Source organism: Vulpes vulpes, chromosome 14 (genome assembly GCF_048418805.1).
Source record: "Vulpes vulpes isolate BD-2025 chromosome 14, VulVul3, whole genome shotgun sequence".
In the NCBI taxonomy this organism is placed as follows: domain Eukaryota; kingdom Metazoa; phylum Chordata; class Mammalia; order Carnivora; family Canidae; genus Vulpes; species Vulpes vulpes.
This window is the reverse complement of record NC_132793.1, coordinates 82,351,295-82,364,759: the sequence shown is the minus strand read 5'-3', so window position 1 is coordinate 82,364,759 and position 13,465 is coordinate 82,351,295. Positions and strand designations below refer to the sequence as shown.

The 13,465-nt window shown below is 37.0% G+C and overlaps 1 long non-coding RNA gene across 1 annotated transcript in view; it reads left to right on the top strand.

Moving 5' to 3' along the window:
* The window catches only part of LOC112907097 (uncharacterized), a 202,115-nt gene that overhangs the window by 185,569 nt on the left and 3,081 nt on the right, over positions 1–13,465 (top strand). Inside the window, exon 3 of the long non-coding RNA XR_003232698.2 lies at positions 6,136–6,206. This is a non-coding gene — a long non-coding RNA (uncharacterized lncRNA). The remainder of the gene's footprint in view (positions 1–6,135; positions 6,207–13,465) is intronic.

Genomic DNA, 13,465 nt, shown 5'->3' with positions numbered 1-13,465 from the left:
TTGAAACCCTAGGGGACACTTTTAATAGGGCCAACTTGAGTCCTTGCAGCAATTATTCTGGCAGGGAGATGAAAGGCAGTGATGGCTCAGCCTGATTTTTGACATTGTCACATCCAGGGGTCAAGGTCTGCTGCCAGTGTGCACATGGCGTTAGGGGATAGATGCTATACTGAGAGCAATTGTTGGTGGTGGGTTGGCATCACCTCTGTTTACAGTCACTATTCAGAATATGCTGAATTAGATCTCTCTTTTTTGCCTTGGATGAATTTAGTGTAGTGAGAGGAGACTCAAAATAAGTCATGTCTCTTTTCTTTCTCCCTTTTTTCCTTTCTTCCTTCTTTTTTTTTTAATAGGAAAAAATTTATATATTTCTAATTGTCTTTGGCAGAGATTTTAAGAGCATATTTGAGGTGTGAAGAGGTCTGGAAATAAGGCAACATTGAGATTTCCTTTTAGCTCTTTGCTTTACTTGTTCTGATAGCACATCCTGAAGTTTCACTAGTATGTTTTAAAAAAAAAAAGATTTATTTATTTATTTATTTATTTATTTATTTATTTATTTATGAGAGGCACAGACTGAGAGTGAGAGGCAGAGACACAGGCAGTGGGAGAGGCAGGATCTTCGCAGGTAGCCCGATGTGGGACTTGATCCCGGATCCTGGGATCACCACCTGAGCCGAAGGCAGGCGCTCAACTGCTGAGCCTCCCAGGCATCCTCACTAGTATGCTTTTATCAGCACACCTTGCTGTACATTTATTTCTCCCAATGACCATAATTATAGTTTGGTATTGAAAAGCAAAAGCTGCTACTTGATTACCTCTTGTATGAATTACAAGAATCAAAAACTGAGGGTTTTGTTGTTGTTTTGTTTTGTTTTTTATTCTCTACTCAGACTTAATTAATATTTCCAGTTTAGTTAAGAACTGTTAAAGCTAGAAGGCTCAGAAATACTTCACAGGTCACACTTAAGTGACAGTGACAGCACTAGAATCAGGATCTTCTGGCTTTCAATTCAGGGTGATGTACAGCTTTGCTGTATCATGGAGACTTGTATCTTATCCATGCAAAGTTTAGCATTATAATTTTAAAAACTAAAACAAGTCTATATACTAAATATTTAATGATGTATATAATAATTTCAATATGTGGTAAATGGAGACAAAGAATAAGATTTTTTTTTTAAGATTTTATCCATTTATTGAGACACAGAGAGAGTGAGAGGCAGAGACGCAGGCAGAGGGAAGCAGGCTCCATGCAGGGAACCTGATGCGGGACTCGATCCTGGATCTCCAGGATCACATCCTGGGCTGCAGGCGGCTAAATCGCTGAGCCACTGGGGCTGCCCAAGAATATAAATTTTATATAGATTCTTATTCATAATATTTCTATGTTGCCAAACCAAACATTTTTAATCTCATATTAACTTCCTATTGCTGCTGTAACAAATTACCACAAAATTAGTGGCTTAAAACAACATGAAACTCTTATCTTTCAGTTCTGGAGGTTAGAAACCCTAAAATAAAGGTATTATTGAGGCTGTCTTCTTTCTGGAGGCTCTAGGAAAGAATCCGTTCCTTGCCTTTTCCAATTTCTAGAGGTCACCCACATTTTTACATTATGGCCCCAAATCACTCCAACTTATGCTGCAGTACATCTCCTTCTGTGATATGGATTCCCTTACTTCTTTCTGTAATTTATAAGGACTTCTGTGATTAGATTGGTTCCAGAAAATCCAGGGTAACCATCACAAGATCCTTAACTTAACCATATCTATAAAGATCCTTTCCTCGTAAGGTAAGACAGTTACAAGTTCCAGACATTAGTTCTTGGACATCTTTTGGGGACCATTATTTTACATATCACAAGGGTCGTCTAGGAATAGAGAAATCTGAAAAATGAGAAGCAGCCCCAATATTTCTCAGAAGTTCCTAGATATGTAACCCAGACCTTAAGAGGAAGATCTCATGAAGAAAACTCAAGTATTGAGAATCCTCCATTTTCCTGATTCATCTGATCCCAAACCTACAAAGCTGTTGGGTGTGGTTTTTACTGGAGGTCTTCAAGGGAGACAGGAATGTGTAGAGAGAGAGAGTTCTTTTACAGAGGAGGCATCTAGAGAAGCTGAAGATCTGTTTTCTGGGTTTTTGTGGTAAACTAAGGAGAATGATAACATATTTCTCATGAAGTTGAGGGACAGGAGGGCAATGGAAGGGACCTATCTGGAGAAGGATGGATTTGCTATGAGGTTATTATCTCAAAAGACAAAGGAAGCCTTTCCTGTTGCTTTATTTTCATCATTGACCACTTCTTCATGTCTCATTTTTTCATGTCTCATTATTGTAGCAGAAATTTTACTCTCAGATAGCCAGAGTTAAAGTAGGCTATGTTCTTCAGGTTGTTCATGCAAGTAGACACATGTGCCGTCAACACTGCCCAGGTGGGTTGGGAGAACTGCTAAGGATATCCTCCACAGGGTTAGCCTGCAGCTGAAGTAGGGGGCAGGCTCAGGCACCCTTAATCTTTCTTACGCTTCCCTGATTGATATACAATCAAAACACAAGGACAAGAATAAAATCTCTCTTTGGTGGTTGGGTGGGGGGGATGTCTTGAATGTGTCCTCATACTAAGTAGGCATTTGTGAGCAGGATTATGTTTATCCAAAGTATTGTTGAGTAACTTCAGATATATAAATTCATTTCCCCAGTAGAATCACAGGCAGTAGTCTGTCCCCAAATGGATAGCAGGTCAGGGAATTCCTACAGGCTGGATTAAGAGTCTTTTACCATGGTGAACAGAAAGTCAAGTAAATGAAGTGGAATATGAATATTCCTTCAAGATATGAAGACACGGGTTTTTCTGGGTAAGACGGCATTATTACAGGTACCTATGCAATAGGTCCAAAGTCAGACTCTTTCTCTAAAAGAACAAAGCCCTGTGAATTATCAGATCTGGACTCCATTATGGCATTGAACCCTGTAACATACTAGTCCTATTCTGAATTCACACACAGCAGCCCTCCAACTACATCTCCCTTGGAATTAATTGTTCCTGAAATAGTCCTGTGCACATGATGGCTTTGATTTTACTGTATGTCATGAAATAAGCAGTCCTGCAAGCTTGGGTTAAAGCCCAGGATATTCCCAGGCTTGGCAGGCTAAGCCTGGGAGAGTGAGGGTATCCTTTGGTCAGTGCTGCTGTGTGCTCACCTCTGAGCAATGCAAGTTTTTTTTTCCTGTTTTTACACATTTACTAAAAGAATCCCCATTTTTATTCATACCTGCAAAAACACTTTTGTGGAACAAAGAACAGGGAAATTACCCCTAACTAACCAAATGTTTCTTATTAATGCATAGCCTGTCAAAGTCCCAGGGTATTCCAAAAGCTGAACTGGATGTCTCAGTATCCTACAGCAGAGCAATGAAGCAGCTGCTGAGTCCAGTGGTATCTGGTTGAATCCCACACAGACCATTGTAACCTGATGGTTTCCCCACCTGTCATACTGAATATCATCACCCACAGGCTTATCTATACATAACTTTGCTGAATTCCTCCCCATAGATAAAAGGCCAATGCAGAAGCTTGCCAAGGAGCCTGATGTCTGCAGCTGCCTTGGCCCTGTGGGAAATTTATCTTGGTGGACTTGCATGGCCCTTTAGAAACCACTTTGCCTCTAATCCCTCCCTCTGTTATCTCATATGCTCATGTTACATTTTGGAGATTCAAAATCCCCACCTTTTCTGATCCAGGCTTGTATTTCATTTTTTAAAAAGATTTTATTTATTTATTTATTTATTTATTTATTTATTTATTTATTTGAGACACAGAGACAGAGAGAGAGGCAGAGACACAGGCAGAGGAAGAAGCAGGCTTCGTGCAGGGAGCCCTATGCGGGACTCAATCCCAGGTCTCCAGGATCATGCCCTCTGATGAAAGCAGGGGCCCGCTGAGCCACCCAGGGATCCCCCAGGCTTGTATTTCAATTGCAAGATGTCCACAGCCTCATCCAGTCCTGTGTCCTCAACATACCTGCAGCACCTAGGGCCTGATCAAGGTAGCTCATTTCTGAAAATGAGCTGACATGTACTAAGCTGGTGTTTTAATTTCTTGAAAAAGAAACTGGCTGACTTGAGGAAGCATCCTGTATAATTCAAAAATTTGACATTTCAACAATATGGCACAATTTATCTCCCAAACCTTTTTAGGGAAAACAGCCCAGGTGTGTGAGATGGGCAGAGGAGAGATAGTTGAGTGTCTGGGTGAGTGGACTCTGGGAATGGCGCAGAAGCGCATTTCTCTCACTTAGTTGTGTTCAGCAAATAAGCAGGTGCAAAGTTATTTTTAATTGAGTTCTACCCCAGGGGCCAACACTGAACTGAAGGTATCTGTTGTGACCAGCTTTCTGCAGATTGAGAGCTACTCATGGACCCCATGAGGACACTTTTCAGTTCATCAACTATGTCATCTACAAAGATGGAAAGCATTATAGGGAAAAGTACTAGCCACTCTGAAACAGCTCTCAAAAGAGCACAGATATAAAATTCAATGTTTCCGGCTGACAATTGGTTAATGCAACAATTGCACTCTGCAATAGAACTTTCTGTGATGATGGAAATGTTCTATATCTCTTGTTATTGAGCACTTGAAATGTGACTTGTGTGACTGGGGAACTGAATTTTTTTGTTTTATTTTAATTATTTTTAATTTAAATAGCCAGATGTGGCTGGTCGCTATTATATTGTAGAGTGTAAGGGTAGTGTGGTTTGGGTTATGGCAATAAACTCTATGCTAATAGCTATAGAAATGAATGTAATTACTTAAGAATAATCCTCTTGTTAATCTGCTATATATTTGGGATGTACTATTATTTCTAGTCAAAACAGGAGTGTGATGGGACTTGATAAATTTTGCAACTTCAATCAAATGCTTTTCACTTTGTGCTTATATTTGGATAAGTAAAGATGATTATAGCTGTAAACTGTATTTTAAGCTAGTATAACTTCCAATGGAAATAAAATCATTCTTTCTCCATACATGAGGTTAATTAAACACTATACTATCTTACATTTATTTGAGAAGATTTTTATTGCAATAATAAAGAGAAGGAAAAGCTTTTTAAAAATGTTATGTTTGTGTAGCATTTCAAAAATAGAAAGTTTGGGAGGAGAAAAAAATTATTCAATTACAGTTATTTCTAGTAGCATGTAAGTTAAGAATGCAAGTCTCTAAATCCCTGAAAATGTTTTATTCAACCAGTCTGTTGTTGAAATTTTTATTTCCCTAGCAACAAAGCAGCAGATAGACTTTTCCTTCCAAGGTAATTAGGCATGTACTGAACAAAACCACATTTTATGTTATTCTACACATGTAGTAAAATAACAACAACTAACATTTATTGAGACTTGCTAAGTATCAGGCACTATTCTTTGCAATTTACATGTATTAACTCCTTTTATCCTTATTACAGTTATTATTCACATTTTCTAGTTGGATAGAGAAGTTGGGTGAGTTTCCCAAGGTTACAAAGCAGTAAAGAAAGAGGTTTCTATTTTTGTGATTTTGTTCACATGTTAACATATATATTTAGTTTCCACAATCTGATTATAACTATACTAAGCCATGAGAATGTAAAACTGAAGAAAACATTTTTCTCCTTTCTATTCAGAGAGATAAGTAAACTGAAAGATAAAACATATTGTAAAATAAGTAGTTACATTTTTGCAGTTACATCCCCTACTCCCATTCACATTTGTTTTTCACAATGTTTTTTGGCACATTTTGTAGCAATTTGGTTCCTTCCCCTATAGACCTGTCCATGGGAACATCTATCTGTCAACAGACCAATGAGGTCTGGGGTAGATATATGCTAGAACAGAGCTACTCACTTGTGCCTGAAGTTGGAAGCATCAGCATCACTTGGAAACTGACTAGAAAATACAAATTCCCAGACCCTTCCCAGGGATACTCATTCAAAATGAAAATGAGGGATGAGGTAACTTTTGGGTCTGCCTTCTTTCACCAGCAAAATGCATTTAAGATTCATTCATGTTCTTTAGTGAATCAGTGACCCATTATTATTTATTGCTGAATATTATTACATTTTATGAATATGCCACAATTTGTTTTATCCATTATAGGTTGAAGGACATCTTGCCTGATTACAATTCCAGCTATTATGAAAAAAGATGCTGTAAACATTTACATACAGGTATTTGGATGAGCAAAGGCTTTCAATTCATTTGGATAAACACCCAGAAGTGGGATTGCTTGATTTTGTAACAAGTGTATGGCTAATTTTATAATAAGCTGTTTTCCAAAATGACAGTGTCATTTTGCATTTCTACCAGTGATAAATGAGTTTTCCTGGTGTCCTGAACCATTGCTAATGTTTGGCATTGCCCTTGTTTGTTTGTTTTGCCATTCTCATAGATGTGTAGTGGTATCTCACTGTGATATTAATTTTTCATTTCCCTAATGGCAAATAACTGTCAACATGGTCAAATAAGTTTCTTGTTACATACTTATTGGTCATCTTTATATTTTATTTGGTGAAGTGTTTATTCAGATATTTTGCCCAATTTTCAGAATTGTGTGCTTCACTTTTTTTTTTTTTTTAATTCATTTGAGACACACAGAGAGAGAGAGACAAAGACACAGGCAGAGGGAGAAGCAAGGCTCCCTGCAGGGAGCCTAATGTGGGACTTGATTGCAGGACCCCGGGATCACCACCTGAGCTAAAGGCAAACACTCAACCATTGAGTCACCCAGGTGCCCCCTATTGTTGACTTTTAAGAATCTTTTGTAAATTCTAGATACAAGTCCTTTGTCATATGTGTGACTTTTAAAATATTTTCTTCCAGTCTGAAGCTTGTCTTGCTATCTTTTTTAACAATGTAGTTCCCAGAACTAAGATCTTAGTTTTGACAAGGTCCAGTTTTTCAGTTTTTTTATTTTATGAATGAACCTTTTGTTATTGTGTCATATTTTTTTCTATATTTTCTTTTGGATGTTTTATAATTTAAGTTTTTATGTTTAAGTTAGGTCTACGATCCACTTGTATAAAGTGAGATGTATCTGTTACTTTATTTTTGTGTGTGTGAATGATTATTCCAGCACCATTTATTGAAAAGACTGTTCTTTGTCCATTGAATTGCTTTAGCATCTTTGTGAAAAATTACTTAATTAGATTTGTGTGTGTCCAGTTCTGGACGCTGTCTTATGTTCCATTGATTCGCATCTATCTTTCTTTATAAACATCGGATTGTCTGAATCTTCCTATTTGGTTCTTGATCAGATTTGTTTGGGCTACTCTAATTTCTTTGACTTTTCATATGTATTTTAGAATTAAATTGTCAATATCTGACAGCTTACTGAGATTTTACTTTAGACAGTGATGTGTCTATAAATCATGCAGTGAACAATTAATATCTTAAAGACCTGAAATCTTTAATCCATAAACATGGTATGCCTCTTCATTTAGTGCATTAAAAAAATATTTTCTTTTGTCATTGTTTTGCAGCTTTCAGCATACAGATTTTGCACTTATTCTGTTTGATTTGTACTTAGGTGCTTTTGTGTGTGTGTATGTATGTATGTGTATGCATGCACTGGAAATTACTACTGGAAATGGCTTTTTGTTTTTTATCATTTCAAATCCCAATCATTCATTGCTGGCACTTACCTACTTCAGAATACAAATAACTTGTGTATATTGATCACGTATGAAGATGAACTTAATAATTTATTATTTATTAGCTTATTTTTTAGATTCCTTTGAATTTTCTATGTAAATCATCTGACCTGGGAATTGAGATAATTTTATTTCTTTTTCTTTTCTTCTTTTCCCTTCATCCCCCTGACCTCACTAGCTGGGACTTCCAATATAAGATTTTACCACATTCTGAAGGGTGGAGGGAGATAGTGCCTCCTTTGCTATCAAGCATATTAGCTGTAGAATTTCTTCTGTGAATAATCTTTATTAGGTTAAGAAAAAAAATTTTTTTAATTCCATTTGTATAGAGTTTTTATCCATAAAAGGATATTGGATTTTATTGAATGCTTTTTCTACATCAATTAAGAGGATCATATGGTTTTTCTGATTCATCCATTAATATAGTGAATTATATTGATTGATTTTCAAATATTGAGCCAGTCTTACATTCTTACATGAACCGTACTTGTAGTGATATATTATCCTTTTTGTATATTCTGTATTCAATCTGCAAATAATACTCTATTGTAGGTTTTTAAATCTATGATAATGAGGAATTTGGGTCTTTAGTTTTTCTTCTAGTGATTTAGTTGTCTGGCTTTGGTATTAGGGTAATATTAACCTTATAAAACAGGTTGGAAAGTGTTTTCTATGTTCTAGAAAAGATTATGTAAATTTTATAGTATTTATTTCTTGAATGCTTGGAAGAATTTGTTAGTGAATCCAAATGGACCTGAAGTTTTCTTTCTTTTTCTTTAGTGAGAGAGCACATATTTAACTGGAAATTCAGTTAAGAAATAGATATACCACTATTTATATTATCTTTTTTTATCTATTATCTTATTTTGATAGATTTTTATCTTTGAAGAATTAGTACATTTTGTCTTATATATTGAATTTAGGGCTATAGAGCTATTCATAGCATTACCTATTTATCTGTTAAAATATTTGAGATTAGTATTTTTAACCTCTTTTTCATTTATTTATTTATTTATTTATTTATTCTCTTCTTAATTTCTAATACTGTGTTTTTTCTCCTTTTTTCCTATCAGTCTGGCTAGAGTTTTATCAATTTTTTAAAAAATCTTTTCAAAGAACCAGCTTTTGGTTTCATTGATTTTCTGTATTTCTGTTTTCACTTTTACTGATTTCTGCTCACATATTTTTAATTTGCTTCCTTCTGCTAGCTTTTGAATTATTTTGCTTTTTTCCCCACTAGTTTCTTACAATGTATATTAGATAATAGATTTGACAACTTCCTGGGATGCCTGGGTGGCTCAGCGGTTAAGTATCTGCCTTTAGCTCAGGGCGTTATCCTGGAGTCCAGGGATTGAACCCCACATCAGGCTCCCTGCATGCAGCCCTGCTTCTACCTCTGCTTATGTCTCTGCCTCTCTCTCTCTCTCTCTCTCTCTCTGTGTGTCTCTCATGAATAAATAAATAAAATCTTTAAAAAAAAAGATTTGAGAACTTCTTTAACTTCTATTATATTCATTTAATACCGTAAATTCCCTTGTTATCAATGTTTTAGGTACAGTCCACAAATTTTGACAGGATGTATTTTCATTTTTCTTTATTTAAGAAAATCTGATTTTCTCTGATTCTTGAGCTATTGAGAAGTTTGCTGTTTAAATATTTGAAGGTTTTTTTCAGATAGTCTTATTGATTTCTCGTTTAATTCTATTATGATCTGACACATACTTCATATAATCTCATTTCTTTTAATTTTGTCACAATTTGTTTTGTATCCCAGAACATTGTCTCTCTTAGTGAATGATCTGTGTGATTGAGAGTATTTTCAGCTGTTGGCATGTGTAATAAGATCTACTAGCTTAAGGTGTTTGCATAACCTTACATCAGATGTTCCCTTCCAGTCCTCTTGCTGACCCATTTTTAAGGAAATTACTCCTGCCTCCAGATTTTAGGAGTCTTGCTTATGCTGTCAACTCTGGCAGAGTGTGCCAGTTTTCCAGGTCTCCTAGTAATTGTTTGGCTTCTTATCAGCAGAGCTTTCTTTTCTCCTTGCCTAGCAAAGTTCAATCCTTTCTACAGAGGAACCTAGCTTTCTACCATGTATACATATTATTCATACATTTTAGTCATTTGGTCATTCAACAATATTTATTAAGTCGCTACTATATGCCAGGGCAAGAATACTGTCATGAATAAAAAAGAAGAAAACTTCTGCCCTCAGAGTGTGTTCTATTCATTGCCCTCAGAATGTGGTTCAATTTCATCATCCTAAGCTTCTGAGGTAGTCAGATGGAACCTCCACAAATGGTGCGCTTTCCTCCTTCATTTGCAGAGTTATGATGGCAATGATTAGAAGAATCTGCTTGTGATTTTTATTGGACTTTTATAAGCACTTTTTATTGGAATATGTAAATAGGCCTCTTTCAGGAAAAGACAAGGAGTTGAAGATTTGTGACTATTGTCTCTACACTGAGCTCTGGTTAAGAACTGTTTGTTTGATACAGTCTTGTGGCACCTATAAACTAAAGTCTTGCTGGCCACCAGGGCCCAGAGATTAAGAGGTGTAGGCTGCCAAAGCCAGGCACCAGCCAGACATGCACACAAACTCTTATCAAGGAGATATCAGTGATCTGGAGCTGAGCAGAGGGAAAACAAAGATAGTATATGTTGCCTCTCTAGTCTCTGGAAAGAATTGTAACGGGCCTCTTGATTTGTGTTAAATTAAAACAATGAGTCCTTAATGGCCCTTAAGAACTTTTTTTTTGTTTGCTGTAGTAAGTGGGTCTCATGGACACAAGCTCCTTTGGCTTTCAGAGCTAGATGTTTTGGGGGTTTGTCCCTCAAGTGGAAGTCTTTAAAGTGGGGACATCTGGGTGGCTCAGTGTCTGAGCATCTGCCTTTGGCTTAGGCTGTGATCCCAGAGTCCTGGAATCGAGTCCTGCATCAGGGTCCCTGCGGGGAGCCTGCTTCTCCCTCTGCCTGTATCTCTGCCTCTCTCTGTGTGTCTCTCATGAATAAATAAATAAAATCTTTAACAAAAAGAAGGAAGTCTTTAAAATGGGGCGCTGGATGTTGGGTCTAAACCCTTTGCTCTTCAAGGAGGAGCTGGGAGTTGTGATTTTCCACCCCATCATGTTTCCATCCCCAGGGTGGGGTTAATAGGGAGATTGTATCTGCCTCTCCTACTCAGTTCAGTATGGGTTTTTTCCTTGTTCACTTGATGTGTAGGAGTCAATCAGCTAATTTCTGGATTTCTTTCAGAGGGAATTCTCTAGTATGTAGCTGCAGATTCAATTGTCAGAGTGAGGAAATGAGTTCAGGAGCCTCTTCGTCTCCATCTTGAACCAGAACTTCATTCACTTTCTATTGAATGAGAGCATTCGTTATTAGGGAGACTGCATACTTAGTTATTGTAGCTTATTTGTGGCTGTCAAAATATTGAATTTCAGTATGGCACTGTTTCAGCCATACTATTTGTTTGAAGATATTATTCCTTTCTGTGATTTAGTCTCCCACATCAAGAGCCCAAATATCACCACCTACTCTGCTACTTCAGATCCTCTCAGCCCTTCTGCTTCTAGTTCCCTTCTGCATTTTTCCAGCCTCAGTTCCACAGGCAGCCTACTCCAGGTAGGCATAACGCAAGAGCACCTTGCCTCCTGCCTTCACTAGTCACTTTTCATCATCTGTTATAGGTTTGCCTATTGGGTTTGCCTATTGGTGTTGAGCCTTAAAATTCCACAGGAAATGCTCTGTGCTCATCTCTGTGCAACTGGAAATACTGGAACACCTATGTACTATTAGGATGATCCTCCAACTAGTAGGAAGTGAAGATCAGTCAGTACATTCTTATTCCTTCCTTTTGCTGTTTCAGCTGCCCTAAGATGTTGGCATTCCATATTGCTTTTCAGAAGATGAACCCACAAGGTTGAACAAACATACTGCATAAATGAAGTGGCTAGTTCTCCCTCCTTCCTTGTCTTGCTGCCTTTTGCCCTCACTCAGGCTTTCCTGGAATTGCACTAAGTAGTAATGAATAACTTTTGCCTTGGGCTTTGCTTTCCAGGGAACTCTAGATAAGATGTCATTCTTCCCTTAACAAATATAAACTTATAAAGGTAAGATGACACCAAAGGCAATGCTAGGAAGAAAAGATTAAACAAAACATCTTAGTAAGAAGTGTAGCATCTACAATCTCTGCCCTTCTAGGGTTTGTCACTCATAAAGCATCGTCTCATTCTTAAATAGTCCCTGTAGGAAGCATCCCAAGGAAGCCAAGATCTAAAATGTACCTTATGGGAATGGGGCCCAAGTATTTTAGCTTTTATCACTGACAGAGCAGTGGAAGACAACGTTTCAAAATAAAATGCACTCGATTAAAAAGAGCTAGTTATGCAAGATATGTAAGTTCTAAAGATCTGCTATACAACATAATGTTGATAGTTGACAGTGCTGTGTTGAGCACTTACAAATTGATTATGAGAGTAGGTTTCATGTTAAGTGTCCATAACCCCCCACACACTTTTTTGGGGTGATGGATATGTTTATTAACTTGATTGTTGTGATGGTTTCATGCATATGCATGTACATATGTCCAAATCCATAAAATTGTGTACATTAAATATATGCAGATTTTTGTATTTCAATTATACCTCAATAAATCTGTTAAAAATAATAATAGAGAGGATAAATGAAATCTCTATGCAGTATTTGCTCAATTTTTATATAAACTAAAACTGCCTTAACAAAATAAAGTCTGCTGATTAAAAAAATAAAAGCCAACTGTCCCAAGTAGATGTAAGTGAAAATTTAAGTCAGAGGCAGAGAGTTGAAAGGTGAGAACACATAGCCTAGATTAGAAATGAAAATGCGAGAATCTAAGCTTCCTAGGGACCAGTTCCAAACACAGAAGAGTGATAATAATGTGCAGTTAAAAAAGCGTGAAGACGACTGGGAGGAAAAAACTGCAGGGCTGAATACTAGAAAAATAGCATAAAAATAGCACAGAATATTGAAAGAAGAGCCTCTTACAAGATGACTGTGTTTTAGTCTCAGAGGAAAAGCTTATAGTAGAAATATGGGGGAAAAAATTCCAACACTGGTTCTTTAAAAAGTCCTTCCATCTTTTAGCCACCTTTGAAATGCAACTTTCTGTTTAGATCTCATCTTGTCATACACCTGGCTTTTTATGTTTTCCTCTGATACTTGGTCCCGTGTGTGGCAAATGAGATCAACTGAGTCCTGCCTGGAAAAAATCAGAGGCAAATGTAAATTTGCTGTTTTTCTTGCTTTTTTTTTTTTTTAAAAAAAAAGATTTATTTATTTATTCATGAGAGACACACACAGAGAGAGAGGCAGAGACACAGGCAGTGGGAGAAGCAGGCTCCTCACAGGGAGCCCGATGGGGGACTCGATCCTGGGACCCTGGGATCACGCCCTGAGTCTAAAGCAGATGTTCAACCACTGAACCACCCATGCGTCCCTTTTCTGTTTTTCCATAGAGAAAAACATGTGTGGCATTTTTTTCCTGTTGAACATGAAATGTTAGCAGCATGGGAAAAGGTGTTTATAACTCCCAGCAAAACCTCTGATATCATAGAATGCTTTCTAACTTTAGGCCTATTTCAGGTGTTGAATTGAACAAAAAAAATATTCAGAGAACAATATGGATCAGCTGAAAGACATTCTTCTAAATGAATCACTACTGCACATGATAGAAGGTGTAGAGGAAAGTAGCAGTTATTTACTGAGTACTCATTATTTGCCAGGACTCTGCCAAATGC